Source organism: Triticum dicoccoides, chromosome 5B (assembly GCF_002162155.2).
Source record: "Triticum dicoccoides isolate Atlit2015 ecotype Zavitan chromosome 5B, WEW_v2.0, whole genome shotgun sequence".
In the NCBI taxonomy this organism is placed as follows: Eukaryota; Viridiplantae; Streptophyta; class Magnoliopsida; order Poales; family Poaceae; genus Triticum; species Triticum dicoccoides.
The window spans coordinates 636,216,006-636,226,706 of record NC_041389.1 but is presented as its reverse complement, the minus strand read 5'-3'; the positions used below and the strand labels follow the sequence as shown (position 1 = coordinate 636,226,706).

General features: G+C 44.4%; 1 long non-coding RNA gene across 1 annotated transcript; it reads right to left on the bottom strand.

Moving 5' to 3' along the window:
• Nucleotides 1-3,992: 3,992 nt before the first annotated feature.
• On the bottom strand, nt 3,993-9,884 carry LOC119312232. The gene is made up of 9 exons (XR_005151277.1): nt 6,827-9,884; nt 6,305-6,554; nt 5,143-6,074; nt 4,913-5,008; nt 4,735-4,828; nt 4,484-4,568; nt 4,318-4,337; nt 4,180-4,239; nt 3,993-4,093 (listed from the first exon to the last, which is right to left on the bottom strand). It is a non-coding gene; the product is annotated as an uncharacterized LOC119312232 (long non-coding RNA).
• Between the last annotated feature and the right edge of the window lie 817 nt (nt 9,885-10,701).

The window sequence follows — 10,701 nt, the reverse complement described above, 5'->3', positions numbered from 1 at the left end:
CGATGAACTTTTTTAAAATTCGATGAACATTTTTTTCAGACTCCATGGACTTTTTTCCAAAATCGATGAACTTTTTTCAAAGCCGATGAACTTTTAAAAAAAATCAACGACTTTAGAAAAAATAGTGAACTAGTCTTCAAAATCAATGAACTTGTTTTCAAAATCAATGAACTTTTCAATTAATTTTCAGATTTACGTTAATGTTTCATTAAAGAACGGTTAAGTAGCACTTTTTCCTTGTTATAGAACAGCAGAACGTGTGTAGTCGTGGTTACTGTGTTCGGTCGAAGCTCACCTGGGCCAGCCCAGTAGCATGACGCTTCGAGCGCCAGAACACAAAACCGGCGCCTACGGCGCCGGTTAGGAGCTGCCCCTTCCGACTGGCTGAATTCGCATGAGCGTATGGGCCGGCCCAGTGCGCAGGAGCCCACCGCCTCTTTTTTTCTTTTTCCATGTTTCACATTTTTGTTTTTTACTTTCGTTTATACTTATAAATATTCTAAAGAAATACATTAAAAAATATTTTACATAAGAAATTTAAAAAATGCTAAGCAAGCATTTGAAAAATGTTAAATGCACGTAGAGAAAATGTTTCTCATGTATACTAAAAGTGTATACAAAAAAATATAGCATGTGTGAAAAAAGTTGATCAAAATGTGTATAGAAAAATGTTGACAATGTATTCAAAAAATGTTAAACTTGTAGTTGCAAAATGTTAATCAAGTATTTGAAAAATGTTAAATGTGTGCAGAAAAAATGTTGACCATAAATTTAAAAAATATTAATCAAGCATTTAGAAATGTTAAATGTTTATAGAAAAATGTTGACCATGTATTGAAAAAAATGTTAAACTTGTATTGCAAAACTGTAATCAAGGGTTTGAAAAAAAATGTAAAAAGTGTACAGAAAATGTTGACCCTATATTTAAAAATATTAATCGGGTATTTGAAAAATGTTGACCATTCAGTAAATGTTAATCAATAGTTCTTAATCTTGTACTCAAAAAATATTAAACATGTACATTAGAAAATTGTGTTAGATATATACCGAAAATGTGTATAGAAAAACAAGGAGAACCCAAGAGAAAAGAAAAGAAAACCAATGAAAAATGAAAAAAAAGCGGAGAAAATGAAGAAGAGAAAGAAGCTAGTGAAAAACGAAAAAAGAAAGAAACAAAGAAAACTAAAGAAAATAAAAAAAAACTAGTAACATAGAGAAAATAAACGAAGAAACAGTGAAAAAAAGAGGAAAAACACCCAAAACCAGTGAAAACCCAATGCTTTTTGTTTAACAAGGTCGTGACCTTCTAATTAAACACGAATCCGATGGTGGACAAGTAGCTAGCAATGCAACGCTGCAGCCAGGACCCTTTTTCTCTAGTGTATTTATTTTGGCGTGAATGGGCCGGCACGAAACTATAGGTGTTTCACGCGACAGTTAGGGCGAACAATTTCTGCGCCTCACATGACAATCCTTGCGCCAAGATCCATGCGATACCATACCAAATCATCTGCGGAGCAGAGCGCGAGACAGGGTAGCAAAGGGGGAGTGGCGTTTGTGGAGTGAGGAAGGGGGAATACAAGGAACGTTCGCTCCATCGACAGTTAGCACGAATAACTTTTGCGCCTCACATGGCAATCCTCGTGCCAAGATCCGTGCGATGCATCCAAGGGCTCAGAGCGTGTTCACGCAAGATCACTATAGAACTGGCGTCAAGACCACTATAGAACTGGCGTCAGTTTTATAGTGTTACTCACGCAACTTCAGCTAGCAGCGCCGAGTTACTTGGGACAAACAGCCTGTGCCGTTTTTACTTGACAATATTTAGGATTAGCAGAAATTGGAACATCCACACTGACAAGATTTAAAACCAATAGGATTAATTTAGGAGACGAGACGAATTCTATGGCCAAACAGATAGCACATACCCCGAAGCCCCCGCGTCGCCCCCGCTCGGGCGACTCGGGCGGGATCTCGATCCCTAGCCGCCGCCGGTCCCCTCCCCTCCCTTCCTCCCCTCCCTCCGCCGCCGCCGAAGGACGCCGCCGGCGATGGCCCGGGGCTGACGGCGGTGGCGGGGGTCCTCCCTCTTGCCTGCGCCGTGGGGGTGGTGCGGCGCCCCGCGGCATGGGTGGCGCGGCCGATCTGGCCTGGCGGCGCGGCGGGCCTGCCTTCCGGCGGCGGCGCGGCGGCTGCCTTGGCCAGGGGCGGCGATGGTGGGGTGCGGCAGCCGGTTCGGCCTCGGGCTGCGTGGCGGCGTTCGGCGGCGGCGGTCGGGTCTGCGGCGACACACCATCTGACCTCAGATCGGCGATGGCGGCATGGAAGGCCTGGTGGTTGGGTCGGCACCATGCGGGTTGTGCCCTCCGGACAGATCTGATCTGGCCGGTGCGGCCTGCTCGTTGTGCGGCGGCTCAGATCGGCGGCGACCCGTGCACACATTATGTGATGGAGGTTCTTCAAGCGGATCCGGGTGAAAACCTTGTGCTCGGCTTCATGCCATGGCCGGCGTTGGTGACACCCTGTTGTGTCATTACCTTCTTGAAGGCATCGCCGTGGAGAAGTTCTAGACCTCTATCCGCTACCTCCGGGGGAAACCCTAGATCAGTTGATCGGATGACGGCGGCGCGTTGGTGTCGTTTCCTCCTTGGGGGCGTCATTCTTGGAGGCGTACACGGGATCGAGGGACCAGCGGGCGCCTTTTTGGTGGAGCGGTGCTTCATCCTTCACATTGATGACGGCGGATCTCGGCGGCGTGGTGCGGTGGAGACTCGGCGCCCGATGCGCGGTGATGGACTCGCGCAGGTGGAGGTAGTTGTCTGGCGTCAAGGTGGCGTCGATGACGGAGTGACCTCACAAGGTAGAAGCCTCAATATCTGCTCTGAAGACGGACATGTGGAAGATGGCGGCGACGACACATGTGAGTGCGTCAGACCAGTTTATGCCCCAGACCCAGTATGTGGCTTGGATGGGGCTTCTGGCTTTGGATGATAGGATTAGGTGAGTAGTCTGGGTATGTGGCCTAGGTAGCACCCCTGCATCATTTGGATAGGAGTAGTGGCATATGTTGTCAAGATGGCGGATTCAGGCATATTGTTGTAATACTTTGTAAGGTCCTCGAGAATAATCAATAAAGTGGCCGTATGCATCTCCCAGATGCAGAGGCCGGGGGTCATCCTCCTTTTCTAAAAAACAGATAGCACTGCAGCAACATCTAGTGCACAAAGCTCGATTGTCGGTGTTCCTAAGCAAAATGATCAAGGCCAGACTTCATTTTATTTTCTAGGGAAGCCATACACCACCCAGAACAATCAGCATTTGCTTCCCTTTTGTATCATTATCGTAAGTAAACACTGACCTCATACAGCTTGAGAAAGGAATCAGGAAGTTCCTGGCAAGCGTAGGTTTTTCGTAGCAAGGCAGGATGCATTTCAAAGCTTGAATCACATGCTATCACACATTATGTGAAGATCCACTATTTCGATCAGGACAGTAACCACAAAGAAGGTAATGCAAACTGTGTGTAATGCAAACAATACAAAGAAGCTAACTGCAGCTCCCTCCACATTTTCACATCCGGGCTTGGGACCGGCAAAGGCAGTGTTACACCACAACAAACAAAACACCAATCATACAACACCAATCATTCAGCAAAGCATACAAGACACGCAAAGCATACAAGAACGCAAAGCATACAAGACAGACCATGAAGCAAACAAACAAACAAACAAACACAGTCACACACAGAGTCAGCCAACACACAGAGTCACAGTCACACACAGTCAGCCAACACACAGAGTCACAGTCACACACAAGCCACAGTAACAGTCAGTCACACACACACAAGACACAGTAACAGTCAATCACACACACAAGACGTAGAACACACACAGTCAGTCTCACACACAAGATATACACAGCCACACACACAGAGTCAGTCAGTCACACACACACACACAGTCAGATGATTATGCCAGCTAAGATGTTTTTGTATGAATTCAAAAATCAGCTTCATATTAACAACTGCATCACCTGGACCAAATGTGTTTCCCCCGATAGCAGCCATAACTTGATTGAAGAATAGAGCAACCATCTGCAAAAAAAAGAACAAAATAGTTAGCAAGGACTGCGGATAGAGAAAGAGACGCCAAGAAATAACAAGTTACTCAAGGCAATTACCTGTTCATTAGCGATTGGAGGAAGTCCACCGACGTAAACACGGTGAGCATGCCAAGTAGCCTAAGAAAAGAGTGGTCAGATATATGCATCACAGAACAAGAAAAATCTCAAGCACAAAGAAAAAAAAATCAAGCATACCTGCTGTGTCATGGCAGTGGCTGCATAGCAAGTGGATCCAATGCAAAGAGAAGAAAGCATTAGAAAGTAATAACAAACATTGAATAATAAAGAAGCATGATAGATCACAGGTGGGTTCATTCTGCCATATAGCTACACTGAATCATAAAAGGAGCATAGTAGTCACCTGTCCTAGGGTGGATAAATTGAACATGTTCCGGAGCATGTTCAGAACATCCCAGGATCAGTAGCAGGAAGTTCTAGTAGCTGACCTGCAATGCATCAACAGACGTTTATGATGTGAATTATTTACCATTCAGTTCTTTATGTAACCAGTGTGTTTCTGAATTAGCAAACATCCCCCATTTGTCTTGCGCAGAGGGGAAAAATGCATTTCAGCAAACCATATATATAAAAATAAAACAATCAAAAGAATACCTCTCCCGACATGGCTTGCCTATACGTCCACTTGCAATGAGATCATTTTTGTTGGTCCATACTTGTTTACAAGGTCAATAATTTTGTTATCTTCCTGTAGAAAAAATATCATAAATATAACTAAAAAAATGTGCAAAAGCTTTTTTTCTCGAGCAAAGTCAGGAGTGCAATGACAAACCTCTTGAGCCCAAGGACCTTTGATGAGTTCGGTGTTAAAGAACCTTCTGCCATGGATGTAAACATTGCACCTCTGTCCTATCCGGAAATAATTCAGCTGCATAGGTAGATACTGACACAATATGTGAGCTCACCACACTAAAATGTAGGATATGCATTCATAAGGTAATACCGGCCATGAGATAAATATCGTGTACAAAATTGGAAGGAGTTAAATTCGAGAGGGATTACCATACAAACACAGACCAGGTTGATGGGCGATACACAACTTCAGTTCAAACAGCAGAAGCACACCATCAGAACAACCATAATAATAAATCAAATTAGCCATCATGAAAACCTCCATCCACCCCTGGATTCTACATATACATCATTCTGAGCACAAACATCATAAATATACAGCAATGCATTGAAGAGTGTCCAAAGGGCAATGATACTACCAACTACAGAGGTATGTAGGTCATAAAATAACATGCCAGTGACCTTATATAGAAATATCCATGCATTATCAGGTGCCAATAGGTAGTTATGGAGCGCTTGCACAATGACACATAGTCAACACACACACAGTCAAATACACAGTCATAGTCATAAAATGGCACACAGTCACATCACACACACAAACAATGGAGCGCTTGCGCACAAGAAACAGACAAAGAAACACACACAGTCAGTCACACACAAAACAGTCAATCACACGCACAGTCACGGTCACACACACACACACATACACACAATGGAGCGCTTGCACAAGAAACAGACAAACAAACACACACACTGACATACACACACACAGTCAGTCACACACACAAACAGTCAGTCACACGCACAGTCACGGTCACACACAGTCAGGCACACGCACAGTCACGGTCACACACACAGTCAGTCACACAGATACAATGGAGTGCTTGCACACAAGAAACAGACATAGATAGGATGAAACTAATCGAAGACATGAAAAAAAAGTAAGCTGTTTGTTCAAGCTTCCAGTTCAGAACCTTCAACTCTGCATTATTTTAGTTTATAGCTTCAATTCCAGACCTCTCTCTGCATTACCCAACTATAAGCCAGGAGGCCACTACTGTTATACAAACAAAGACAAGTTTAAGAGAGCCAGAGAGCAAATTAGGGAGTACCTTTTCTTTATCACCAAATTTAAGAGTCTGCATGTACCAAAATTGTATTTTGTGTCACAAGATGAACCTAAAGAACTCACCAGGAAAATACTCAAATAACAAATCAAGTGAATCATGGAGAACATCATGTAGAATAGTAGTCCGACAAATTCAAAGCAATTCAAGTATATATGTAGATAATCAGAGACCATGTACATGCAAATGTTTCCCTCCCATAAGGTGATAAATTTGCAAGCTGAAGATTAAAATTTGATTACCTTAGTTGGTAAAACAGAAAGCGATAGGAACCCTGAGCAGTCCTTGGCATGCCAGTTTGTATGACTGTAGAGGTGAGCTAAAATTAGAATGATGAGTTGTTCAGATCAAGATGGCCCTCAGAAGCAGCCGTCTTCTGTTTATTCTTGAAGTCATCATGAAGTCTTGGAACTGCCAAAATATTTCTGGTGCCAGACATCTAACTTCTTTCTGAAAGAAATATTCCAATGATTCTTTATAGAATTATCTGTCCTGTAAAAAGCAACATACTATCAACATGAATACTTGTGAAGTGAACAAGGAGAACATGGCTAAATAAGCGTTTTGGGACTACAGACATCAGCATCGCAAAATGTAAAAACATATTCAATGATTCTTTATAGAATTATATCAGTCCTGGAAAGAGTAACATACTATCAACATGAATACATAATCTTGTGAAGTGAACAAGGAAAACATGGCTAAAATAAGCGTTTTGGGACTACACACATCAGCATCACAAAATGTACAAAACATTAATATACCTGCGCTGTAAGCAAACCCAACCCATCAGCGTCCTTAGCAACAAAAGAGCAAATGTGACATTTGTCTATATCCTACCTGAAATACTTAGAAAAGCATTATTCCAGTGGACTGAACAGCAGTAATACAAAAAAAAGTATATGATATCCACATAAGACATAACGAAATACAGATATGACAAAAAATGCATTGTCAAACACCATGGTAAACATGACTATTATGACAAGGAAAATAAGGAACAAAAACAGGGAAATGGGTGCTGTGATGAGTGAGTGAGAAATAAGATAGGCATGGGATGCATTGGATGCCAAATCGGCCACGCAAAGGAGTGGAAGCCAAGCAAGTGAGTGTTACAAGAGTCAAATTTTCCTGCTCAGCCTATTATCATCTATCAGTAGGAGAGAAGCATGACCAATGCACGTCCCTGGATCCCTGCCTGCTCGAAATGGCCTACATGGTTTGCATCCCTGAACACATCCCCATATATGGGGAGACGACATTGGAACACAAGCAAAGCATGAAGAAGGAACCAATTGGACACTCAAATGCCAAAACGAACAGGTCCGGTTAAATTCCACTAAAGTAAAGTTAAAAAACGAGCGACCCTAATCACGCTGGCCAAATTCTCCTTATTTTTAGCGATTTTTATTAAAAATATATATATATTATATTGTATGAGAATACATGCAAGAGGAACACCCTTATCATTTGAGCGAAGTGTAGGGAGAAAAATGGAATATGGAGTGAGGATAAAGAGACCCATCTATCTACAAATTCTATAAGCAGTAACACAATCAGAATCACCCCATCTAAGCAGTCAAACACACAGTCACACACAGACAATAGAGCGCTTGCACACATGAAACAGATAAAGAAACATACACAGATAGGGGCACATCACACACACAGTCAGACATAGATAGGGGTACAAACAGAAAGCTAATACATGCAAGACCCAAGTATTAAACTCAGAAAGCTATAAAGAAGTTCCAGAAAGTGAAACCAATCTGAACTAGCACGGCAAACTGACATTGGTCCCCGTCTCCGTATGTAATCCAATTTCGAAACTAGACCTGATCGTTCTTACAACCGTCACACCGACGCGAACAGAAAACACAGGATCTGGCATGTCTCTCAGATAACAGAAACGGACGCAGAAATTTCTCAAAGAGAAATTTTAGTTCGCAAACCAGACGGATACCCTCGACGAGACGACCCAAGAACATGCGAGCGCATCAGGGCGACAGCGAGGACGATAAAATCTAATCAGACGAGATTCTAAACGGACGACGACGAGGAGATCAAAATCAAATCAGACGCGGCTCTAAACTGACGACACCGAGGATGAGCAGAATCAAAGGGCAAAGATACTGCCAACCAACAGAGGTATATAGGTCACAGCATGACATGCCAATGACTTTATATAGAAAGACCAATGCAAATATCAGAATAGGCAATTATGGATACAACACATCTAAAAACAAAGTTCTCAGAAGTAGCAAAATTTGGCTAAATAAATGTTACTTGCGTTGAACATAAATTAAACTAAGAAAATTAGCAGATTTACACTATATTAGATCACAACCAGGTTATAAACAAACATAGCATAAAATCTATATGCAATCCAAATCCTAATCACGCCCAGGCTTCCCAAGTGCATGGCTTACATAGCGACAAATACAGAAGTCAGCATTCTCGATATTTTAACCAGTGAGTACAAAATTTGCTCCATAAAATTTAACAGGACAAACAAAAGGGACGTGACAAAAGTGAGCAGCATTGATAAAAAACATGTGATGAACGTGCTTTCACAGATAAAATAAATTCTGAAGTTATGCTCACAAGAGAATTATATGCCCAGGTGTGCAATGAAAAATTTCTGCAGTTATGCTATGCAATCTAAAACGAAGTCTAAGGGGGACTAACTAGCAGCACCTCATATAGTACTCGTATGGAAATGGAAATAGCAACACGAGGAATAACAGAAGGAAACCTTGTCCAACAGTAGCAGCAGCATGTGTTCAATTAGTCAGGCAGCATGCCACATGGTTTGCGATCTTTTAAAACTTTTCTGCTCTGCCTGCCTGCAAGAAATGGCACCCACGGCCTAACAGTATATGGGAACAGAAGCAAAGCATTGATAGGAAGTAATAACCAATTGAAAAGAGCAGAAGCAGTAACACCCATCAGAACAACCGTAACGAATCACCCCTGCATCTAGGATGTGAGCACACACGCCTGCCCAAAGGGAAACAAGCTCTGACGCCCCAGAATCGCACAAGCAGTTAGAATCGACAGAGGAACCAGAGTATCAAAGGGCTCGTCTCTGACGGACGAACACGAACACGAACAAGCTAGCCGTTTGAGATCTGAAAACAACCGACGAACAACGCAGGAACCGAGATGAACTAGCACGGCAAACTGACAATTGCAATCGGTCTCCCCATCTCCGGCCGTAACCCAATTTCAAAACCCAAGACCCCGACCGTTCCTGTAACACTCGCGCTGACACGAACAAGAAACGCAGGATCCAAAGTGTCTCTCAGATAACAGAAGAAGCGCACGCAGAAATTTCTCAACCGCAAACCAGACGGAGACCCTCGACGAGACGGACCAAGAACACGCGAGCGCATCGGGGCAACGGCGAGGACGAGGAAAAACGGACGACGGCGAGGACGAGCAGAACTAAATCAGGGGAAGCGATTCTAAACCGACGAATCGAGCACGAGCGAAATCAAATCAGTCGCGACTTAAACGGACGAACGGCGGCGAGAACGAGCAAAATCAAATCAGGCGGGATTCTTTATCTAAACCGGCGACGGCGAGGACGAGCAAAACCAAATCCAGACGCGGTTCTAAACGGACGAATCGACCGGGGACGAGAAGATAAAATGCGACTCGAGGAGGACAGAGGCACGGCCCGGATGAAGAGGGGAGGAGGAGGAGGAGCAAACCGGGCAGAGCGCGGCGAGGAGGAGAAAGGCACGGCCCGGACGAAGAGTGGAGGAGGCGCAGACCGGCCAGAGCGTGGCGAGGAGGCGAAGGCGCGGCCCGGACGAAGAGAGGAGGCGGTGTCGTGGTTCTAAGCCTGACAGTAGAGTGGGGGGTAGGTATGGAGAGGCAAGGTCCTAACTATGGAGAGGTTGTAAGCACAAGGGATGTACGAGTTCAGGCCCTTCTCGGAAGAAGTAACAGCCCTACGTCTCGGAGCCCGGAGGCGGTCGAGTGGATTATCAATGTATGGATTACAAGGTGCCGAACCCTTCTGCCTGTGGAGGGGGGTGGCTTATATAGAGTGCGCCAGGACCCCAGCCAGCCCACGTAGGAGAGGGTTTAAGGTGAGTTAAGTCTGGGGCGTTACTGGTAACGCCCCACATAAAGTGCCTTTACTATCATAAAGTCTACTTAATTACAGGCCGTTGCGGTGCAGAGTGCCTCTTGACCTCCTGGTGGTCGAGTGAGTCTTCGTGGTCGAGTCCTTCAGGCCAGTCGAGTGAATCCTCGTTGGTCGACTGGAAGGCGACCTCTTCTAGGGATGTCCTAGGGTAAGTTACTTGGAACAGGTCCATGACCCTACCCTAGGTACATAACCCCATCATTAGCCCCCGAATGGATTGAGGCTTCGAGTGAAGAAGGAGTTGATGTCGTTTCCGATTAACCTTTGCGCTCTAGTTGTGCGCTGTTCTGGATCAAAGAATCTCTTCGTTGACAGGGAGCAATTTGTCTTCGGTCGACTCGATCCATTCTATTTTTGCGTCGAGTGATCTTTCGAGCTTCGACGATCTCCGAGCGACGGATCGCCGGAAACACCGCGTCTGACAGACTGATTTGTTGCTCGTGGATTCCGCGGGGTGCGAAATTTTGGGGGCGCGCGCGA